General features: G+C 39.9%; 1 protein-coding gene across 2 annotated transcripts in view; it reads right to left on the bottom strand.

Moving 5' to 3' along the window:
* CPED1 (cadherin like and PC-esterase domain containing 1) overlaps nucleotides 1–19,381 on the bottom strand; it is a 149,851-nt gene that overhangs the window by 117,140 nt on the left and 13,330 nt on the right. The gene's annotated exons all lie outside the window — the stretch shown is intronic.

Raw genomic sequence — 19,381 nt, 5'->3', positions numbered from 1 at the left:
CAAAGCAGCGGAGCTCAGCATGCAGGAGCAGTAGACTGGTTAACCAATACAAAGTCCTACCTTGGGGAGATGGTCTCTACTGCTTTGTATTATTTTGCATTTTGCAGCAGTAACTTCTTAAAATGAGCATATAAAATTGTCTGTTCATCTTCTTTCTAAGAATCTTTTCAAACCAAGGGTTTTTAGTTCAGCCTGTTAATTAAGGCCTTGCCTACACAAGGAATGTTCATCTGCAGAATTACATCGTATTATGCAGGCAAAGCAACCTTAATATGGATATGGATTATGCTGGCAGCGTGATGCTTCTATTTCTTTTAGGTCAGCTTTTCCCTGCCTCACCTCCAGTCTTTGTAGCCCCATCTTGCAGTCCCATCTTAAAAAGTGTCTGTGTACCTGAGATGTGTATCTCATGTTTGCCTAAGAATATCAACACAAGTTGATCCAAGAGGCAGTAGTACAGCATTGTTTGATTCCAGCCTGCTGTGACCACCTTTAATTACCCTCATTCTGAACAAGTCAAAGTATATGATATACAATTTAGAGTGCAATACATTTCAACTAAAAATTGATATAATGTATAAATTAAAATTTTCAACAAGATACCACTGTTTTTATTGGCTTTGACTCTGACTTGTTCCTTGGAATAATTAAAATGGTTAATGTAGAAAAAATAATCGAAAAGATAATCTGGGGAGAAAAAAACAAACATGTTTTTAGCAGCAGTGGAAATAGCAGTGCAGAGACCAAGCCCAATAAAAACATTTAACTTTTTCTATAAAAATATTCTGGGGGGGGGTTGTATTCTGATACTATAGATCAAAGTGAAGAGAAACAAAATGAGAACTGTGGGATTTAGTGGGGTTTTTGGCTTACATCATATAAATTTTTTAGATGAACACCAACAATTTCTGGAGCTCTAAAATGAAATAATCTTATTCCTACCTTTGAAATCATTGCATTCTTCCCATGAGCTATGGCATTGGAGGGTAGATTTTGCAGGAAAACTGTTAGATGTGTATGCACATAAGAAATATTATTTGATATAACCAAATCATTATTTGATATAACCAAATGAGTAAGTGTCATCTCAATACCATAGATTGAAATTTCATTTTTTAGTGTTAAGATACTCATTCTGAATCTTGAAATGAAAGCACTTTAAAAATCAAATAAAATTTTCATCTTTTATGCTTATATTTCTGTACTCCATTCATTCTGGGAATTGAAAAGGCTGGTCAGCTTTATTTTTATTTATTTGCAATTTTGCACTCACTCCCACCATCACCCTAAAAAGAATCAATCTGCAAACACTAGGGGCTAAGAAGATGACAAGAAACAGCCAACATTTGTTTGTCAAGAACACATCATATAAAACTAATGTAATTTCTTCTGACAGAGTAACTGATTAAGTGAACAAAGGAAATAGAAGCGATGAAACAGTTCAACTTTAGTAAAGTCTTTAGACACTGTTTTCACATAAGGTACCTATCTGGTGAGTCCACAGCTATTTGAAAAAATGAAATGTACACTATCAAAGTGGATTTTTTTTTTTTTTTTTTGGAGTAGAACCTCAAAGCATACCCCACTGTACATTCAGTTCTGTTCAAATTTCTCATTAACAAATTGAAAGATGGAACAGTAAGTGCATTTATAAATAGCAAATGACACCAAGTTAAGGGAAACTATAAGTACTCTGGCAGACATTTTAGAATTCAAAATTTTGACATATGGTCCAAATTCAACCTGAGGAAATTCAAAACAAGTTCAAAGTGCCATAATTTGGAAGGAGAAATTAGATGGACAGATACAACTGGCTAGGGAGCACTACTGAAGAAAAGGACCAGATTCATAAACTGTGTATGAATTAACAATTTAATATGTAAAAAGAATCCCTATATAACTTTTGAGTTGTTGGCAAAGACTTATTGGGACTGAAAGAGCTGACTTCCCCTCCTTTAGGGTTGCAGTTTGAATTTATTCCACATCATAGAGAATTCTAAATAATGGGGACTATTCTATATAATCATAACCCTGCAGACATTAAGAGTTGCAACAAAACCTGTTTATGAGTGTTATTTACAAGGAACAGGAGGTAATACTGCTGCTGCAGTTGGTGTTGGTCATACCCCAGCAGTAACACCATTTCTCAGGTTTGGAAAACATGGTTTCAGTAGAGGGTCACAAGAGGGTGGTGGGTTTTGGAAGACCTTGTACTGAGTCTGACTGGGTTGGAGCTAACAATCTTCCTAGCAGCCTACACAGTGCTGTCTTTAAGATTTTTGACCAAATCAAAATATTTTAGCTATTGCTGAGTGATGCCTGCACAGTGTCAGCACCTTCCCTGTGTCTCACTCTGACACCCAGTGAGTGGGCTGGGGGTGCACAAGAATCTGGGTGGAGGCACAGCCGGGAGAGCTGACCCCAACTGACCAAAGCAATATCCCATACCGTACAACATCATGCTCAGCACATAAGCTGGGGGAAGAAAAAAGAAGGGAGAATGTTTGGAGTGATGGCATTTGTATTCCCAAGTAACCATTACACATTATGGGGCCCTGCTGTTCTGGAGATGGCTGAAACCCTGCCTGCCCAGGGGAAGTACTGAATGAATTCTTTGTTATGCTTTATTTGTGTGCATGGCTTCTGCTTCACCTATTAAACCATCTTTAACTCAGCCCACAAGTTTCTCACTTCTACTGTTCTGATTCTCTCCCCTATCCCAGCAGGGAGGGGTGAGCGAGCAGCTGGGTGGTGCTTAGCAGCTGGCTGGGGTTAAACCACAACACCAAAAAACCAAATATTTACCCATCCAAAATGAATTGTCCTTTGTATAATAGTCACTGGAGGCAAGAGACAAAGTAAACATTTTAATTTTCCACAAAGATTATATGAAGAAAAGTTTCTAACCACAAGGATGAAGTACTGCAATATGTTACGTTAAGGAGGCTACAGAACCCCTGCCAAGGGAGATCCTGAGATTTGCATATAGTGCTTTTTTAAAAGAAATTCCCCTCAGCTCTACTTAAAACGTATTTCCAGGAGGCACCTTTGAGCAGCATAGATGCAAATAGAAGATTTTTAGGAAATGGTATTGTTGAGGTACTGATGCGCTAAACTGGATTCAAATACACTTTTGGCCTGTTGTGATCTGATCTGTAAAAACATGAAATTTGATGAATGTAGGTTTTAGCTTCATGAATGATGAGTTCTCATAGTCTACATGGAAAATAAAAAGTCAAACTCCTCTGCTCCTGCAGGGCAATGAAGTGAGAACATATTGAACCGAGTATAGTGAGGATACACATATTTATGGAAGCAGCCACTTGTGTATAAATCGAACTTTTAAAAAGACCAAGGAATATGTTTTACAAGGCAGGCTTCATCCCTGCAATGTAGTCAATTTATAGAACACAATGGTTTGCCAGTCAAGGGTTTAGAGTGGAAGAACTACCCAGTGTCTGAAAGACAGAACTACTGCCTCACTGCCTGGCTTTGGACTCTGGGCTTGATTTTATGTCCCTCAGCATCTCAGAGGGCAGCAGCATCAGGCAGGCTGTGTGATAAGGTTTGGGGATGTGGGAATTCTACACCCCTGAAGATCTGAGCTTCACTGATAACGTTCCAGGGAGAAATATCCTTTGAAGACTATTTCTGGCTATGGCAGCTTGGCTGTCTCACTTGTGCAAAGATCAGAATGCCACTTGTTGGACTGAATGCTTTCTATGTTAAAGATACTGCCTTTTATAAGTTTTTGGTATCACTGTTTCATTTGTAGGGCATGTCTCATACCTAGGTGTGCAGGAATTTTCCCCTTAAAGAAGTAGTTATTGGAGGTATTTTAATTTTTCTTTTGGCATGGCTATTTATAGTCATGAGCGATCACCAATTTGAACTCACTACACCAACAATGAAGAAATGATCACTCTGGTTAGTGAAGATAGCATAGGAAAAGACAATGAAGTTTCTGATATTTTCTGACTTATTCTGGAGAGCAGCTGTTCACCTGTCCATGTGCAAACCTCTTGCTGTTTCACACAGTGTGCTCCATACTACTTGTTGAGATTGACTCTACTCTGCCATAATGCATGGTCCAGTCCAGCAACCACCTGCTGAACTAGACAAATTACGCTGAAATCTTTTGACAGATTAATTGCAGTGTAATATTATAAGTGTAAAAAAAACCCCACCTTATGTATGAGGCTGAAATTGTTGGATGCAACCAATTCATTCACAAAATACTTCATAGAGTTGCTGTACAGCTGCAAGGGGAAGGCTGCAGGAATCCTGGGGACAGTCACTATCCACTCCCCTTGAGGATGATCATGGTTTTATTTTGGCTCAGCTACCCAACAATTAAGCAGAGGATCTGAAGCGCCAAGGGAAGCATTCTTTGTGGAGGAGAGGCTGGTGTGAACCAAGCAGAACCAGTCTAATTGCCAGGGCAGTTCATCTGTCCCTGAGCAGTTTAGCACAAATCGTTTCCCAGTCTGCAAGACTTAATGCAGCCACATCTGTGTTCAGCATTTAGAGGGTAAAACAGTCATTTGGAGTTCTGTCTCAGTGCCTCACCCACAAAATCAGGGTAATGTTTGACTATTCTGGATCTCTTTTGCAAGTACTGCAGAGACATGTTAGGTCTAGCTATAAATGGGGAGGCCTAGTGCTTCCACTCTTGTCTGAAAAGAACAAAAAAAAAAAAATTATTTTATTACAGTTTCCTTACATCAGGAAGGGCCAAGCTGCAATGCTGATTTTCTTGTTAATTCAGAGCAGAATTTTAAAAGTACAAAAATAAATGAGTGTAAGAAGCCAAGAGCTACCAGTTCCTTCCAGAACTCTTTTCAGATTTGGCCAGATGTTTTCCCTTTTCTGCCTGATCTCAGACTCTAAAACTGCCCTGGACCCACTTACCAAGTCAACCAGCTACAATCTTCCCACTGGAATAATTGCTAGTACAAGGCAGATAACTTTCTCTAAAAGAAGCAAAAGATACCTATTGCAGGCACAAATACAAGAACAAACAAGAGACAGGACAAACCCTTCTCCATTTATATCACATTCAGGCATTAGCAATCCCTTTTTCAATCAACAAATTACCCTACAACCACAAGAAAATTTGCAGACCTACAGCAGATAATTTAAAGTGGTGGTTTTACTTTGCAGATAACTGGTTGCCTGTAAGACAAAAAAAGTTAGCACACAAAAAATTGCTGTACTATTAAACTATATCCACATATTTTTTTCTGTGCAACAAAAGAATGACCAGAATACTGGAAAGAAAAGTGACTGAAGTACATTCAAAAATTACATTAGTCTGACTTTAGGAGAAGAGTGCTGCAGCATGTAAGACAGGTACATGAGATGGGTCCTAGTTTATCTGGGAGAGGCTGTCTCAGTCTAGCAATTGTTCTTCCCTGAGTTGTAATACAGACCATAACTCTAACAACCTATAGTTTTTATCGTGGCATAATCTGTCAACTGAAAGTATGAAAATATGTTGTCAAAATACTTTCTAAGCTACAGCAGAGTTCAAAAGCAAACACATATTGGATCTCACTGAGATGGAGTTAATGTTCCCCATAGCAGCCCTCATGGTGTTGTGCTTTGCATGGGTAGCTAGCAAGGTGCTAATAAGACACCAGTGTCTTGGCCACTGCTGACCAGTGCCACAACAGCATCAGGGCTGTCTCTCCAACATTGCCCCCTCACCAACAGGTTGGGGTGGGCAAGATCTTGGGAGTGGACACAGCCAGGACAGCTGACCCAAACTGGCCAAAGGCATATTCCGTACCATATGACATCTGCTCAGCAACAAAAGCTAAAAGAAAGGAGGACTGTGGGGACATTAATGGTTACATTTGCCCTCTGGAGAAACTCCTACGCATATTGAAGCCTCACTTCCCAGGAAGTGGCGGGACATCACCTGCTGATGGGAAGTAGAAAATTAATATTTTGGTTTCTTTTGCTTCCGTGCATGGCCTTTATGTTTGCTTTATTAAACTGCCTTTATCTTGATCTACAAATTTTTTCAATCTCAATTTCTCCCTCCTTACCTGTCCTGCTGAGGAGGGTAGCAATAGACTGGCTTGGTGTGAACCTGGCATCCAGCCAAAGTCAACCCACCACAAAACAAAAGGAAAATATGTAGTCCAGACCCAATGGCAAACACATCAGGGCAATTCAAACACTCAAGCCTGTTTTTCAACTTCCATGCTTACACACTATGCTTTGCATGAACATTCAGATTACTCTGGTATGCTCTCCACACGTGGGTACTTTCTGCATAACAAGCCTCAGTGAAACTAAAAGCATCTAATAATCCAATATGGTATGCTCTACTTGTATGCAAGCTAACAAGGCTTACACCCCTAGTTGCTCCCAAATGTTGGAATTCTTACTCTATATATATTTTATACACCAGGTAGACTACCACAGTCAAAGCTGCTAGATATGTTTCTCACTTGCACAAGAAAGCATTATGGTACAGATACCTAACCTTGCATGCAACGGGAGTACTTGGTACCTCTAATCCACCTGTGTGGATGCTTCCTTACCTGTGGTGAAGGTGGAGAAAGAAACTCTCTGACAGATAAACCAGAATAAGAGACAATAGAGACAGGCTACTAGAGATTGACTGGGATGAACAACCAGGTGAAAACTGAAAAAAGAGGATGTGCATATAGGGGGTCATGCAGTTGAGATATGCAATGATCAGATTGGGATGAAGAAGCTCATGGGTACGGCAACTCTATAGCTAAGGAAGTTACTGTCTATATGCACCATCTGTCACAGGTATCAGAAAATTTGCAGTGATGTCTCTGGCTTGGTAGCAGGGTTTGGGGCTGAGCATAAGAGGTGGCACTGGACCATTATCGATCAAAGAAAATAAATCAAAACATTACCAAATTTTCGTACTTGCGTTCCACTGAGGGAGGAAGACTACACCGCTTCATGTGATTAAGAGGGTGTTCAGCTCTCCAAGCCTCAGAGGAGGGGGAAGAATAGCTCCACCTTGCTCTGTGCCAAGGAAAAAGACTGCTTGACACAATTTCAATTGGACAACCCTCACTGCTACATGATCCAAGTTATTCGAACAGAAACTCTTGGGACTATATCCAGGAAAGAACTTCATATCCCTGTTCTGTGCACCCTGAGACAAAGTCATGTGGAAAAGTAGCATGCAGTCATGAAATAGAAGGATTTATCATGAGCAAATGAGTCAAATTAAAGTTGAAAAGAGTGCATGTCACAGCTCTGAGTACCTAAATGTGCTGCTTGTGCGCATACACACCCATTCTAGTCATAGATTCACAAGGTCTTCAAGTTTTCTGCTTAATTTGCTTTATTTAAACTTCAGATAACATAAAGAAAAGGAGCAGTTTAAATATGAGATAGTTACCTCTGTCACTCAGAGCAGAGTGGCAAAAGGAAAACAAACACATGCAGCAATGAAGAACACATTGGGGACAGGAAAACCTGCTCTTGGCTGGATACAGACTTGTAAGATGGAAAACCAACAGAGTCAATAGATGCATAATCACCAAGATTCAAAAGTTCTCTTACAGAAACTGTTATTAATCCTTCGATTACTTTTGCAGAGAAGAAAAAAAAGAGATTAGTTAGGCCTGAAGCTCTGTTACTCTACTGGGAGAAACTCAGAGGAACACAGGTTACAACTTTCAGACCCATGTCTATGTTGCTGAATAAGCAGAATTTAGGAGTGCTGTGTTTGCTGGTTCTGTGATAAAAAGCTGATCCTGCAGATGCACCCAACAGTGTCCAGAGAAACTGCAGCAGGCGGAGAAGCCCAAAGAGTTCCCTGCTCCAGCTGCTCTCAGGGACATCACAGGAGTGGGATCTGCCCACACAACACACTTCTCTCTTATGCACGTGTACATACACACAAAGAAGCGCAGAGGCACAAGGTTGGGTGAGGGAATTCCAGTAATGTGGTCAGAGAGACACAAGCCACTGTCCGGGGGAAACTCAGCCCCAGTGTCCATCAAGATGAGTGAACAGGAGCCCCAAAACACCTTCTGGACCTGGGCAGGGTGAGGAGCACATTACCTAAGGGTTTGGGATCCAACATGGGGTGCAGGGGAAGAGCACTTCCCAATTTTTTATTACAGGTTGTTTAGTGGAGGAAATCAAAAGTGGGAAAATAAGGTATCAAGATGTTTTAAAGAGTAACAAGCATGGGAAAACAGAGGAATAAAGCAATAGAAAAGGCTTGTCATGTCTAAGCAGTGGGATGGTTGCTAGTCCTGGCCAGCCATGCCCTGCACCTGCTCAGGCAAGTCTGTCCTTTCCTCTCATTAAGCTCCATTTCTATCACTTTTCCTGGCAGCGAGGCTCTCTCACGTGTGTGTGTGTGTGTGTGTGTGTGTGTGTGTGTGTGTGTGTGTGTGTGTGTGTGTCTGGGGCTCTAAGTGCAGCCCTGGGTGTGGGACCAGGGCTTGGAGGCCACTAGTGAGTGAATGATGCTGCCAGTGCTGATCACATCTGTGTGCGCACTGTGTCTGTGTGTGCTGATCTCTGCGGCTGCTGTGTGTGGGTGTATGTGTGGTTTGCAAGTGTGGGGGGGTACCAGTGTGTGTGTGGTGAACAGGTGTGTACCTGTGCCGGCTGGGAGCACATGCTCAACCCTGCTGCTGGCTGGACCTGGGAGCATGGAGCTGTGGTGGCCTCGCCTCTGTCAAGCTGATAGATTTGGCAATCCCTAACTTGGATACATGTGCCATAGGAGCTACGACAAAACCAAGAGGTATTGAAGCATCTTCCCCACTAGACTATAATCCAGCCTGCTGATCCTGCTGCTCTTACAAGGAAGAGTCTGGGTGTTTAAAGAGGCACATGCAGCAAATGGAAAGAGCCAGAGGCTGGAAAAAAAAAAAAGATTCAATGGGAAAGTAGCACCTGGGGAGGAGGAACTGTGGCCAAGGAAACCAAACTGTCAGTCTGAGTACACTTTCTATGCTTTCCTTCAGCCCAACCTTTCTGCCGCTCCTTTGCAACAGACTGAAAACATAACGAGGCTGAGCTGAGAAGTCCCCTGAATGACAGCACTAATGAGGATTCATCACTGAGTTTAAAGGGCAGAAACTGAACTAGAGTTGAGAAAACAGCCTCTTCTGTGGATATAGAGGAGCCCCAGGATAAGCAACTAAGATGTAAGATGGGTATATTTGTCTTGATGTCCTATCTCATTCTAGTTACAGTGAATTAGGATTACAATTAGTGTTTAAAGTACAGTGTTTGATCATCATTGCAAGAAACAAAGACATTTCAAAGTCAGAATGGCAGCCCTTTATCACTGCATTTACAGCCCTCGGGCATCCTATGCCAACACTATTTAATATGTCAGATTCCTTAATACCCACGAGGCAGGAAACAATCAGAATACTGAAAAAGAGAAGCTTGGGAATAGAGAAAATGGCTAAACTAAACAGTGTCAGGACATGGCCTCAACCGCTGGCCTTCAACCATCTTCTGTGTTTGTTTTCTTCTCCCTGGGTGGCCATGCAATGCCCCAGGAGACAGCTCAAGCCAGTGACGGTTCCTAGATCTCTGTGAAGAGCAGGCCACACTCAGTCAGGGGAAAAGAGTTTAGATACATGGACATGAGCCATATGGCATCACTTGTCCTCAGGACCAGGGAACTGACCTATTTTGTTTATGAGTTAGACAAAACCACAGAAGACGGTGATGCAATAGTCATGTAAGGGAGATTTCCAGCTGTACCCCACATATACTGTGTTATCTGCAGAACCCTACACTGCCTTTCAACTCAACCCACCTGGCATGCCACAGGGTATGGAAAGTTGGAGATACAGACTATCATGTAGAGCATCCTTGGAACATGGACTCTAAAGCAGAAGTTAAAATCATCTCTCCAAACATTTTAAAGAAATATAGGATCAGACCTCTCGGTTTTGAAGGTCAACAGAAACCCCCACATTCTTTGATCTCCAAAATATATGTACTATAACATCTGGGATGCAAATCAGACGTGTTGTGGTGCTGGGTAGAGAGGAAAAAAAACCTGCTGCTCTCTCCTACCTCACACATCATCCTGTCATAAAGAGGGCAGCCTGGCCAGTCTACAGTTACTTCCTGTGTCAGTATTTCTGTGAGTACTTTTTTCTTTCCATTCTTAGAGCTTTCTCCAAGGGTCCTCTAACCTTTTTTTTTTTTCTAAAGCTGTAGCACTTCATACCAAGTGAAAATGGGGTTAACATGTGCCAAGTCCTATGTATTTGAAGTCCGTGTCTTCAGCCCTACTCAGAAAATTACCTCAATTATTTTCTGTTGAAGACTGACTTCTGGAAGGGTCCCGGTGATACTTGGCCTCACTGTGGTTGTGAAAATCAGAGTGAGGGCTTTTATTTTTTTTGAGACAGAGTTGCTGAAGCCAGATGGCAAAAAAAAATAAATAAATTGAATGCCTCATTTCTATTTAGACAAATACTTTACTTCTTGATCTGGTGCAAAATAGCTAAGTCTTGTTCTTACTTTATCAGCCTGTTTAACAAAGTGCTTCAATATGTTGACAGGTTTTGTATTTAATCTCTTGGGGAAGAAAAAATAGAAAGAAAGAAAGAAAGAAAGAAAGAAAGAAAGAAAGAAAGAAAGAAAGAAAGAAAGAAAGAAAGAAAGAAAGAAAGAAAGAAAGAAAGAAAGAAAGAAAGAAAGAAAGAAAGAAAGAAAGAAAGAAAGAAAGAAAGAAAGAAAGAAAGAAAGAAAGAAAGAAAGAAAGAAAGAAAGAAAGAATTGTAGCAAACAGCGGTTTTCTTCCAAATAAAGAAAAAATGATTTTGTCTTTTACCATTTTACGCTAAAAATCCTTTTGCAAAAAATTGATCAATAGAGCCGTATTCTGTCAGATTTAAAATAACTGTGGTTCTGCCAGATTCTTCTTGCACTTACATAATGCAGAAAAAAAATCGTATATTCTATGTTTATACACACTTGTAGTAGTTGCTATAAATTAAAAATGAAACCCATTTTTATAGCTAAATATTTATTTTGGAAAGCATTACCACAAATGTCAGAAACAAAGTCATTACAACAATGAGCTTGTTATAGAAACATTTTATGCCTTGAATCATTTGTTTCAAACTTTCCAAAATACATACCACTCAGCTCTTCTGTCCTTCCCTCGTTCAAGGTCTGAATATCTTTTACTTACATGAGGCACCCTTGAGGGAATATGTTTAGACTACATTTTTTAATTCTTGCTACCAGTTAAGGTTGCTCATCTTCATTTCAAATCCTTTGTTACTTCTTAGTCCAAATCCATTCCATATTTTGTCTTTCTGTTGTTAAAAATGGACCTTGTTTTTTAAGGAAACATGGCTGCCAGAAATGAGAGAAATTGTATATATATATATATTATTTCTAATCAAAGCGAAGGTACCACTTCTGTACATATGGGGTTTTTTTAGGGATCTGAAAGGTCTTGTGACCTATTTGAAACTGAGTACTGATTTCTGAGTACATCAGAGAATGTTCCTTTCTCTTCGACATCCATGTTAACTAGGGTTACCTCCAAATGGACAACCTCAGAAGGCGAACAAAAGAATATTCAACATTACATTGAAAAATCAACATTGAGGGATTATAATGGACATCAAAAGGGTAGAAAAATCAGTGTCCTCATGAAGGCAAGGTTCCCATTTGATGTAAAATAAGCCAGTGTAACAACAATACATTGTGTGAAATTTTCAGAGACATGTTCTAACCCGTGGGTGGCTCCTGCGCTTTTGATGTCTGGGGCATTTTTGGGATGCAACAGTCAGAAGAGCTGTCAGCTGAAAGTGGATGCAGCTGGAGAAAGTTGGAATCTGAACCTAGGAATGGAGTGGGCTGGCTGCAAATTACAATGAAGGCCCACACAGTGGATTAGCTTTTTGCTGTCTGAACCAAAGTCACAGTAGCTAAAAAAAAAAAAAAAAAAAGAAAAAAAGGTTTGATTTCAGTGGTATGTAGCGCCTCTATATAAAATGGGAACACAATGATGAAAGACAGCACACTTCTCATCACAGCTGACCAGGGCGCAGAGCCAGGGAGTGCATCAGAAAGGGCGCAGAGCTTCCAGCAGCCAGAACAGCGGGCAGAGCACCAACGCAGCAGCGCCTTTGACAGAGCGCTCTGGAGGGGCTGCCACTGGCTTCTGGCCAGGCTCACTGCCGTTCTCCCAGCACCTGTATTAATAGACAATCATCTGACATTTAAGAACAGACACATATATTTATAAACCAGAGTCTCTGCTTGAACCCTATCAGAGCCAGGACTCATTTCTTAGAGTGAAGCATTTTAAAAATACTTGAATAAACAATTACCTGCTGTTGCCTTTTTATCCCCTAGGCTACATTTACAAAATATTGCCTCAAACCCTTGTATAGGATTTGCATGTTTCTAGCATATTATAAAGCTTGCATACTCACACCTTAATCCCTTGTATTTATTTAATTTCAGTGGATGCGTACACTGTTGCTTTCCTTTGGCCAACGTGTATCTGCCTGGACACTGGTGTTTTTCACATTCTATTAACATGACATAATTTATTCCAGCAAAGTTTTAATTTTAGCTCACTGTGTAATCAGCATGTAACATTTTCATTATTGTGAGTTCTAAGTCAGTCCAATAAATACCACTCTCCACTGGACTGCATGTTCTGTTTATATGACTAAAAAGAACATTGGAAGAAAGGTATATTTGGTAACTTTACGACTGAATGCTATATTTTGGTTTTAACTTGAAAAAGTTCAATGTGCTTATGCTTTTGTTATGAACAAATAAAGAATTTATTTCCTCAAGGAAAAGAGTCCATTTGAAACAGGGTTTTTAGTACAATTCTACAGAGGGTTTATTTTAGTGGTATAAAGAAAAAGTCTGTGTGATCTTCTGCTAGAAAACCATGAATGTGTTCTGCTAATAATTAAGAAAGAGAATACATATTGTTCAGAAAACTATACGATGCATTTAGATTATCTAACAAGAAACCACAGCATCCCATTAGAGAGCAGCATTTATTTTGGTTTGTCAGAAACCGATGTGTTTTGTACTGAAACCAACAATGTCTGCAGCATGAGACCAGGCATCCACTTTCAACTTTATGGCAAACACTGAGGCTTAATTTCTAGAAGAAAAATTAAAATGTGATCAAGACAGTGTATGTTTCTGGTATACATTTTCTTCCTAAAACTACATGAGTTTTCATTTTAAGGAAGCAGAACAAATTTAATGAACATTAAGTGTGCTTGTAAATCAGTATGCTCCAAGGATCACATTTCTACCTATTTATCTTGTTTAGGAAGTTCCTTACTCAACCACATACAAAAGGAATGCTTCTGAAACGTATGTTTTACTTGTCAAAATTTTGCACAGTCCTCATATGACATACATTTTGCTTTAGGAAACCAAGCAGTTTTGCATACCGTCAGCTATATATTTGTACCAACAGTCAAAATGATTTTTGGAAGAGAATTTTTATTTGCTAGATTTGAAGATACACATGTATTTGTATGGTAATCCACTTCTGTAGCTATCCTCACCATTGTTATTTTGCACAATATTTTAAATTACTTACTTATGATAGAATAATCTTGTGCTTTTGCTGGCATGCTAGGATCTCCAGTCCTGCTTATTTAACCTTACCTCCACAGGGTTGTTTACACTTTCAGAACCTGATTTCAATTTACTTTAATTTTCTCAGAGACTTTTGTATTTATAAAAGCTGAGCATCTAGTGACCTCTCTGTTCCTGACATTTCCTTTACTCTCCACTATGAAAAAGAACAAAAACCCCAGTGTCCCATTTCTGTTCCAAAAAAACTAAACTGCTTCCTTCAGTGGGTTGGTCTTTGTAATTGAAAATGGCAACCAGATGTTTACAGAACACACCAGCAATTTTCCTTGAGGCCTTTACTCTCTGTAATTGTTTGCTAAAGTTAGTTGGGCTTCATGGAAACTTGTCTGAGGCTGTAACAAACAGCAAGAAGGGTTTCCTCCTAACTTTACTCTGAACAATTAAAAATAAAAAATGAAATAAAATTGAAGTTAGAACTAATGCTGCCTACTTCTGATAATGTATTTCAAACTCCGTAGAAAACAACTCAGTAAAGGAGAAGATTTAGATCTTCTCTTAGCACTGATTTTTACATGCCATCCCATGAAAAACATCCCTTTTTCAGATTATGTTGCTTTATATCTCCTCAAACTTCAGCTGGCTATACACCACTGACACTGTGCTCCCTTCCCTTTTCCCTGCTCCTGGCAGGAATATTTTCTCATAGGTTTGGAATTTTTTTTTTAGAATATTTTGCATTTTAAGAAGATGCTGTAAACTATATATTGCTCAGTTAAAGCCCTGAAATCTCTCCACCTGTTTAAGAAATCACTATGTTTTCCCTTTTTAGTTTCTATCTGCCTCATTTTCTCAACAATAGTCATAGACTTCAAGAAATCTGTAAGTCCATCTTGTTACCCCACAAGGGGACACAATACACCAAATAAAATCTCTTTACCTAATATTCTAAGACCTCTGAGATTGAATGCTCCACAGCTCCAGGGAATACATTTTATTACTTCATTAGCCTTACCCCCAAAACAGCTTTCCTAATATCTAACCAAGCTTTGTTGTTGTTGTTGTAGTACTTCATGTCCTATTTACCATAGGAATGAAGAACAAATTGTTATTTTTTTCCTTGGCAACAGACTTTTAAAATATTTTACATTAACAAATACCTCTGTTCCCCCAGTCATACCAGTCTTCACACTCACTGATGAAAGAGCATCACTGTGTCCTCCTGTCTCTATCACCTCCTCTGGTTCTGACTACTTTTGCTGACATAGTATGCCTTGGAAAATGAAAAGCAAATGTCTGACAGTCACCAGACACAGCCCTGGGGGCCTCTGAAACCTGTGGCTGTACTTCATTCTCCAGACTAATTAGCAGCCCTGAGGAAACTCTTACTGGCCGCACTTATGAAGTAGCACTTCTGCAAGTTCCTACCTTACTGATGGCCAGATGTCAGCAATTAAGCTGATTCTTTTGCTGATTTAGCCTCTGGTCAAAGGTATGGATAGTGAGGAATAATAGAGGTGATACAATGCACTGAAGGAATAACATAAAGATACACAGCAAAGAGCATGCATTTCATCCTAGTTCTGACAGTGACTCAGATGGTTTTTATCCTAGTTTCTCCATCTCTGACTCTGGTGTGGCAACATTTCTCTGCTTCCTAGTCCTACTGTGAACAAACAGACACTTTCGTCCCATGGAAAATGCAGATTTCCTTTAAAGAGCAATTTTCCCAAAGGATACCCAATAAGCCAAAATGAAAAATTGATGAAGACTGACTTGGATAATTGCTTTTTGGGAAAATCAAAGTGAAATTTTCTTTTATTTGTCCCCAGCTGCTTCTTCAGTCACAGACCATCCAGTTAGAGACAGAAACCTGCAACTGGTGTCACTCCACGTCTGCTGAACACCTGTGCTTGTTCATGAGGCTGATGCTTCCTGACATTCCCCAGGCAGCAGCTTATACAGGGAGAAACCACTGGGTACAAGGAAGCAACAAAACCCTCTGTAGAGAGCCAAAGAGGGAGGCAGCAGAGGCCACATCTGCCAGAACAATACAACAGTTGTCAAATCAGCATCTTACAGAAAAATGAGAGAAGTCTGAATATATTCAGGTTGCTTTAACAATGAGGGTTTATTCACTCCTTGCTGTAATATGTAAGTAATGCCATGAGATGCCACCTTAAATGCCAGACAGATCTCTTGACCCAGCACACAAAGAGAAGGGCCAAGATTTGCTCCCATGGGTCTGTTGCCTCACTCATCCCTTCCTGTTATTGGAGCAGCTCCACCCAAGCACCACTCCCACATCTGCAAAAAGCCAGACCATCCTCATAGTTTGTTGCTGGAACCAGGGCTTAATTTACACAGTCAAGTGCTGAAACACAGCATGCTCCGAAAAAGGCAGAAAACAGAACGAAATTCAGTGCATATTGACATGATCAGCAAAGAGGAAATAACTTCTTATCTAATGTTCTTTTATATATATATATATACACACATATATATATATATATATATTTCTGTCTTTTATAAATGCTATGGAACAATAAACCACAAAAACCTCCCAAATCAATATATGTACTCTAATGATCTTTCAATGGCATGGTTAAAATTTCATCTTCAGTGGATGTTACTCAAACTGCAAACAGAAGCCATAGTAATGTTTAAATGCTTAAACATAGTACTATAAAAGTAGGAAATGCTCGTGCAAAATCGATACTATGAAAATAGTTTATGATTCTTTTTTTTAAAGTCACCCATTGCAATTGCACAAACTTCCACCAGATTATTAAAATCAGCATTCTAAGGCAGCAGGGAGCATATCATGTTATGCTGTACTCCGTTTGCCAGCAGCCTGAATAGATGTGCTTTTTTCCATGGCCAAACTGACTGGCTGTCATTAAAGTTATGCAGAATGTCTTCTATTCCAAAAGTGAGCGGTAACAACTGAATTCTGCATGTAATTGCAGAATTAAAACTGGCTGGTCAGATTTGTAGCATACAACTGTACATGTTTTTCAGAGCCTGCAGTTTTCTGAGATTTGTGTAACCATTAGCAAAGGTGAAGAATTGAGAAATACCTGTTAAGGGAGGGTCATCATTGACTAATGAGGCAGGCACACTGAACAAAGGACAGAAAAACTGATGACTCCAAAAATAAACATATAAGTAGGTTATTTCTCTTAGAAGATTTCATCTGGGGAAAATATGGAATTCAGGAAAGGTTCGGGCAGCAGACATTTTTCGAGGGCAGAAATGCATTTTAGTGCAACAAATTTCCGAGATAAAACTTCCCTGTTAAAATGTTGGCAGGGCATCACAGAGCCAGAGGGACCCATATGTCTTGTTAATCTTTGCTATGGCCCCAGAGGTGGGAGCTTCTTGGACTGGAAGGACAGGGAAGAGGGCAGAAGACCCTGAAAAATATTTGGAAAGTTTTTCTCTGGTGTTTTTCACTCTGGGAGAATCTAAGTGTGCCTTGAAGCCAGGCAGCTCATCCCACTCACCTGTGGTAGAGCAGCGCAGTGCAGAGGGAAGGAAGGTCTATGGCTCGTGCGGCTCAGCACAGAAAAGCTCCCAGGAGGAAGCCCAGATGTATGGGGCTTTCTCACGCCTCCTTCTGATCCTTTTATTATTTTCTGTGAAGCAGTGTGACACTGGTTTCAAACATGACCACAGGCTGCAGCAAAGGCAGGACATGTCACAGAGGCTATGTCTCTATGAACAGAGTCTCACATTTAAAAAAAAAATAAAGGAGCAGGAAGGAACAACACACCAAGTAACCAAGTACACCCCCTTCTGCCTAGCTGGCAAACAAAATAAGTGTGCAATTTATAGATGTGCTGGACGATACAACCTGACATCTTTCTCCTCAGCTGTCATCCAGCTTCATTTGAACTGAATCCACAATGGACTTACCACAGATACTGGAGATACTGACCATGCTTAAACAGATCTACCCCAGCAGCAGCTGCTTGCCCAAGGTGGCAATCCCAGCTCCCCACAAAACCTGACCATCCCATCATATTCTACTAGCACAGTACCACCTCTCCATCTCCATCCCAGCAGCCAACTAAGAGATGTGCTAAAGCTTACAGCAAAACTGGCTCCTTTAGGGCTGCTGCAAAAGCAAGACTCAAAGAGCTCAGAGCAGGCACAGATATCATCAGTTCTCTGTCTTTTTCCCCATGTGGGTTTAATTGCTAAGGAATGGTGAAAGCACAGCTACCTTTTGTTCAAGTAAAGCTGCTTCAGAATTTACTGACAAAGCTATTTTTCAGTGAAAAAGTAGGGGTTTAAATAATTTATGTTTTACTGCAGAACACATCTGTATGGATTTTTCATAGGAAATCCATAAACCACAGTCTTTTTGCCATTAAAAAAAAAAAAAAGTATCCTTTCTCTTTTTAGCCAACTATCTTCCAGTTAACAAATCTCAAAATGTTTTAGGTGGTCTGTAAGAAGTGAAAGGTTTCCACTGAAGAAAACTATTCTCCTGATGTTTCTCTTTGACGTCAATGAACTCAACATGGTGCTACAGCCCAGGTGTGGAGCATCTCTCTGGAAGATCGGTGTGCAGAGCTGTCACATTTGGGTGTCAAATGTGAGCAGAACTGGTCCCAAAATTAATAGCGGGCCAGCACAAAAAAGTTAGGAATGTTTTGTGGTGGATTTTTTTCCATATATGACTCCAGCTAGAGTCCTGGCTTTCAGCCATTCTAAACAAAAAATCCTTTCAAAATTAGAGTGAACTTTGAAAGATACATGAGTAAGACAGACCGCACAAAAATAAAAGCAGCAGATAGAGCTGCTAAATCATACTAAGTAAGAAGGAATGACTCTTTTTATAGATTTTTCACAACACTCATGATCTATGTTTCTCAGTCCATTATATCTTTTTAATAGAGGCTTCAAGGAGCATATTTTTTAATAATTTATAACACTCCTATCAGGAAAATATTATGACAAACCACAGCTCAAAATACCCTTCTCCAAAATAAGGACTACTATCCCAGCCAGAACAGTGAACTCCATCAGCTACTGAAAAAGAAAAACAACTTTTAGCATAACTTGTTTAGTTCTAAAAAAAGATCATTAGTTCGGTATGCATACATGCCCTTTTACTTACTTCTTGGTTTCAAAACATAATCTTAAAGCTAGGTGCTTACATAACCCAGGGAACAGTTAAAGGCAGACTTATGTTGCCATGAAGTGAAATTAGTAGAGTCTTATTCTTTACCTTAAATTGGAAAGCATTTGACTTTTTTACATACTCCAACATCTGCTGGAAGCTGTAGGATGTTCCTGGAAAACTTCTAAAACCTTTTCATTTCTTTTTTTAATTCCTGTGAAAATACTACAGGAAATACTGATACTAGCCTGTAAAATATGAATACCCACAGTTAAGTTTATTTCTGCAAAGGCAGTGTTTGGAGGGTAAAAGCCTGTGTTGGAGAACTTCAACCTGAGCTGATCACTGTAGCAAAATCTTGTACAGTCATTTTTTTATGTCATAACTGAATTTTGCATACCCACTTCCTTGGCTATTTCAAACAAATTATTTCACAGAGATGGTGCACATGGTCCCCAGAGATGCCATCTTTTCTCTGCAGCACATCTGACATTAGCAAAGCCTCCAGACACAGCGTGTCTTGTCACTCTGAGATGGAAAGTACTCAAAGCAAGAAGTGGCTGAAAGGTGCCTACAAAACCAGATTAAAATAATGGAGTGGGGTGAAGACAGTTTACCACTTCTTGGTACAGCCTGCCAAGAAAAGTGCATGTACCTAATTTT

Source organism: Patagioenas fasciata, chromosome 1, assembly GCF_037038585.1.
Source record: "Patagioenas fasciata isolate bPatFas1 chromosome 1, bPatFas1.hap1, whole genome shotgun sequence".
NCBI lineage: Eukaryota > Metazoa > Chordata > Aves > Columbiformes > Columbidae > Patagioenas > Patagioenas fasciata.
The sequence above is the reverse complement of the archived record's forward strand: the minus strand, read 5'-3'. Positions and strand labels throughout refer to the sequence as shown.